This window comes from Osmerus eperlanus, chromosome 22 (assembly GCF_963692335.1).
Source record: "Osmerus eperlanus chromosome 22, fOsmEpe2.1, whole genome shotgun sequence".
Lineage (NCBI taxonomy): Eukaryota > Metazoa > Chordata > Actinopteri > Osmeriformes > Osmeridae > Osmerus > Osmerus eperlanus.
In genome coordinates this window covers 9,964,679-9,970,463 of record NC_085039.1, presented here as the reverse complement: position 1 = coordinate 9,970,463, position 5,785 = coordinate 9,964,679, and positions in this window count along the sequence as shown.

Genomic DNA, 5,785 nt, shown 5'->3' with positions numbered 1-5,785 from the left:
GGAGCTATAGATCATTTAGATCATCTCCATTTCATACCAGCCCAGGAAAACACTGCTTCCATACAATAAATATAGAAAATAAGGCACTTTGAAGAAATCCATTTTTTTTTTTTTTTTTTTAGAACATCAGATACACACACAGAATTTCCCAATTGGGACAAAAAACTAAGATCACCCTATGAGTAAATGTTTTATCGTCAACATTAATAATGTTAACGCTCTTTCTCTAGAAAGAATACGTTGTTCATATATAATCATATATTAATACAGTATCTGGTTTCATAAATGAATCAATTCACAACAAAATGAATGTATCTATAATGATGGAGTAAACAATGTATGATTGGGATTTACATTCCCAGTGTATAAATAATACAAAGTTGGTCAGCATAGCTAACATAATATAACAACGTATTCTTGTGAAATCTGCATCAGGTCTTTTTACATTTCTGACATAACATCAAAGAACAGATCAAATCCTGTCTTGTCATACAACTATTAACCCTTTTTTTCCATATCCATGACTCTCAACATCCAATCCCAGTGTCCCGTCATCACAATCTCCAGCCCTTTGAGACCACCCTATGTGCTCCAAGATCAGATGTGATGCCTTTTGGGTTATCAGGGCGTTTCAGCTGATACCCCTAGCTTTCTGTGCTGTCCCCCCAGAGGCAGTGTAAAATAAGACTTCAAAGTGACTCCGAAATAGTCCTGACATAAACTCATTTCCTCGTGTTTCAAGAGGAGTGGGGGGAGAGTGGGTAGGGGTGGGGGGGGGGATGACTAGCTGCGGAGAACTGGAATGTCCTAGGCTGCTTCTCTGCTCTAACTCAAGAGCAACTGATGATGACTGGATGCCACTTTGACACAGCGATTAAATATGGACACTCGTCAACATCGCCTTAAAGGAAGCCAGATGGGAATAGAATTTACAAGGTCCTCTCCGGGTCACGATTAGAGGAAATTGGCACAGCTCATTTAGGGGGTCCTCATGATGAGGGAAGGCCTGCAAATGACTAACATGTTCAAGCAGACAGACAGGGTGCGCTGCATGGATGACGTCTGTCTCCTGATATGCTCTGAATGGCTTTCGAGTAAACTGATTGATAGGTCACTTGCGAAGGCAAGTAAGGCAGAGCCATTTGTATACAGTGTTTCTCTAAAAGTAATATTTCCACCCGTTTATTATTTATTTATTTAGCAGACGCCTTTATCCAAGGCGACTTACAGAGACTAGGGTGTGTGAAATATGCATCAGCTGACTAAGGGGTCAGATGGCTGAGCGGTTAGGGATTCGGGCTATTAATCAGATTCCGGCCGTGCCAAATGACGTTGTGTGCTTGGGCAAGGCACTTCACCCTACTTGCCTTGGGGGGAAAGTCCCTGTACTTACTGTAGGTCGCTCTGGATAAGACCGTCTGCTATATGACTACATGTAAATCAGCTGCACAGTCACTTACAACTACCTCTCATCCGAAAGACGGTGCACAAGGAGGTTTAGTGACTTGCTCAGGGTCACACAATGAGTCAGTGGCGGAGATGGAATTTGAACCGGGCACCTCATAAGTCTGTTTCTTTAACCACTGGACCACACAGCCTCCGTGTCTTATGGTTGACCATAAGACAGTGCATTGCTGTTTTTACCTATGTAAATAAAGAGCTGTACGTGTACTCTTACCTATACCTGGTTGGGCCTGTGAATGATGGACTCATCAAAATGGATAGCATGTTGCATTTCAACTAGGTAGGAATTCAATCAAGACTTCTACTGTTATTATATTGAAAATATACACCTGCCTGAGATCTGACAGCATCATTTGGAGAGAGTACACTCTGTTCAGATATTATTCTCTCATCATAAAGTTCTGAAATGATTAAACTTTTTCACACATTTATGGTGGTGTGGGCTCATATCACAGCCAGTACACCTGAATAGGATTCAGTTGGTCAGTAGCAGGAGTTACCTCTGAAGCAAAAGTAATAATCCCATGCGAATTACTGCTTTTTATTGTTAGGAAAGTAGTACTGTAATGGGTGCCAACAGCAAAATTGGCTGACAGGTATTCAATGAGACAACTTGACCCTGCAGGGACTGAATGTTACTGATTCAAGAATTTTATCCAACGAAAAGACTTTGGTTTACGCATATTGAAACCATACAGACCTTGAGATAATAGCCAGGATAGACTTGTAATTGCAGTTCTACCTTCAAAGAAAGCCATTTCCTCGAAACAAATGACACTTTTTTTTCGCAATTACACACAATCATCTACACAATACATTTCAATCATCCAATGAAATGGGTTGAGATTATTAATCATGATAATGATAATTGAGCTATCAGATAAGGATCATATGTATTCACAATGAAAATAGTACGTACTGTAAAACATACATTTAACTCAAATGAGCTTTCTCTCCACTTAAAAACCACTATTCTCCTACTTAAGCTTGCATCAAAGACATGTTAGTAAAAATCCACACCAGTTTTCATTCAAAATACAAAATAAAATGGCAAATAATAATTGGCAAATAAGTGTATATGCCATTTTTTGTTGTCCGTTTCCAAAATCTGTTACAGACTGTGAATCTCTATAGCCTCAGTCATTATATTTAGAAATTATGAATGGTATTGATTTTCCAACTGCTTCAGGATAGAATACACACACCCTCCCTCTCCCATCATCTGAGAGGAAATACCCCAGAAACTGATAAGTCTTGGTCGGGGGAGAATTTAAGACTTGTTTATACAGTAGATATGCCGTGGGCATCTGCCAACTGCCACACATGAGGCACGACTACTAAAACCCGAAGAGCCAGAAGCGATAGGGTTTCAACACCACACAGACCTGTTGAGCGAGTCTTCCTTCTCTGCTCTCTCCCCGTTGCTAGGAGGACGGTTTGGCTGGTCTCTCTTGCAGAGTTTTTTTTTTAAATCTTTCTGCATCGGCATCCACTTCCTCCATCTACAAAGGCCATAAAAGAGAATGAGTAATTTGTCTGTCGTCTTTTCTTTTTTTTTTAAGTTGACCTATTTCTGTTGCAGCGACATGGTGTTTGTCACCACCTCTGTGACTACCGAGGAGCACTTCTGCTTGGAATTTAAATTGGATCCTAGGAACCCATGCTCTGTATGTAACAAAACACACAATTTTGGCAGGTGAATATGAGAATAACATTAACGTTGACCACATTGTATACTGAAAACATTACAAACTGTTTCACACCACTTAGGTACTTGCAGAATATCAATTTGAAGCCTTCATTTAAGATATAGGATTTTTGTTTGATTATAGAAATGTTATTTTCCTTGTGGTTGTGTGCTGTCTTACTACTACTATGAAAAAATCTCCCTGCAGCCCAAATACAGCAGCCTATTCTTTCTTTCAGCTTGCACATACACATACATACACACACACACCTTCACCTTGAGATGAGGGAAGAGGAAACCTCTTCCAGAGCTTTGATGTGCGATGGGAGTCTGAGGGAGGTTCAAAGGGCACGGCGAGGGAGAGAAAGGGGTTTGACGTGGGAAGACTGCAGCTACGTTGAGGGACGACATAATAGGATTCCTAATAGGACTAGCGGCTAATGAGTACCATGGACTCCATGCGCCATCTTTCATCTGCCAATAACTGCACTGTGTTTGTGAAGCTAGTGCTAAGAAGCTACATGTCGACATCTCTGTATTGACCGGTTCACGGTCATGCCCACTGGCCTCCAAGTGTTATTAAAACCATGTTGCAGGGTTTTGTGAGAGAGTAAAACATAATACCAAAATCCTGCGCTGTACCGAAAAGAAATCTGCTGTTATGTACAAGTGCAGGTTGTTTCCTTCATTGCCGACGTTATTCAAAACAGGATGCTTTTTGAAATAATTGCCCAGACGTATGTGGGGATGTTTGTAATTTCATCCGGCCATGCGAATCAATCCTCCGCTTTACCAGATGGAACGCATCATTTTCAAAAACGCTCAAAGATGGAAAATTCATCATCTGCATTCATGTGTCGTGATCGTGGCACTAACAGTGTGGATCAGAGTTCACTATTATGATCAGAATGTATACAGAGCTTTTGGATGTCATTTGTTTTCCATTCTTTCTGTTTCTGTTGTCATTGCATCTTTTGAGATGTGTAGCCTAACCCCAAGCTTCGACAAAGGAACCCACCTGGGATTAATTCTGGGTCAGGTTAGATCTGAAATCGGTGTGCACGGTTTTGCTACATGTTTCCTCGATACTGTGTAACAGATTTTGAAGTATCTTTTCTGTCATTTGGTGGGTGTTTCAGGGTTACCCAATCAGCAGTGACGTGTGATTATCCCCGCCGACAAAAATGGCAATACACAGCTACTACAGTATAGTTCAACGCATCACCATTTGCATTTAAATGAATTTTTTATAAAATTTTGCCAGGGCTGGACGTGACCCAAACTATGTTCGAAGGGGAGTGTCTTCGCAAGTGTACCATAGCCTGATTGACTGACACGGACATTTGCTCTTAGTATGTACTATTTGGGGGGTTTAGTTGAGTACCATGCCATGACCACAGGACAATAAAAAAAAACTCCTTATCTCCCGTCAAACAGCCTGCAGGGAGAGAAGGTGTGTGGTGGGGTTCATTCCTGTGGCTCTCATTAAGGGAAGCGCACAGGGAGAAGCCTGCTGTAGATTTACTGAGCCTCCCTAACCTCTGCTCTGCGCATATGAAAAAGACCTCGTGATGGAACCCGCATGCTGGAGGAAATTGAGTACAGCTGTCTCCCACGTTGTTTGTTTCGATGTTGTTCCCTATCTTTCTTTCCTTTGTCCAACTTTCTTCCTCTTCCACATCGAGTTAGGATTTTGGAAGGGGCTACCTGCGGTGGTTAAACGCTGATGACATGTTGGGGGTGATTTGGGTGTTTGTGTCAAGGTACGAAACCAGACAGGTGTCTTTCACTGCCTTTTACTTAGACCAGTGGGTAGCATCGTGTTGACGGTAACCAACCAACCCCCAAGCTTGTCCCAGAGGGAGGTCGGCATCACATCTTTGTCAGCCATGACTGCCAAAACAGGAATGTCCTTCACAAGTGAGTGAGATGTATGAGATCACAATCTCAACAGGAAAAAAAACTAGCTTCCAGTCAACCCTTCCTCTTCTTAGTTTGATCTTTGAGTAGTATGACGGGGTTTCCGTGAATATCACAACTGACACATTTTCCACATATTCCCGTCTGACATTCAAACACAATCCACAAGAAATAACCAAGTTGACTTGTTTGTGTTTTCACAAGATATTTTGGAGTTGCTACCTTTTTGCTTTCCCACTGGCTTTGCTATTTCCTTACCTCTTTTAGATAAACAAATAACATAGAGAGGGGGTGTGGTGGGAGACCTTGTGGCGGTGTCAACTTGATTGGATTATCATGCTATGCTGAGCTCATCACCGTCCCAACTACTGAAACCTGATGTTCAAAGAGGGCTATGGAATGGCCAAAGGCAGTGAAGCCTAATAAGGTGTCGTTTTTGGGGGATTGACCCCACGCAGACATGGTCAAGGTGCTTCCGAGCCGGAGGTGAGGGGTGCTAGGTGAACTCTCTGAATAGCACTCTGTCCGAACTCGCACAGCTGGTCTTTGAACTCCCTCCCTAACCATCTGCTGGCCCGTGTCAGCCTCCCTGGTCTGACTGTCTGACCACCTGCCCCATGCCGTTTCACTGCACCTCCTACCTGCTGGGTGCACAGCTGCCTCACTTCCATAAAAAAAAACATAAACTCTCTGGAACTTCCTGATAGCTCTGCT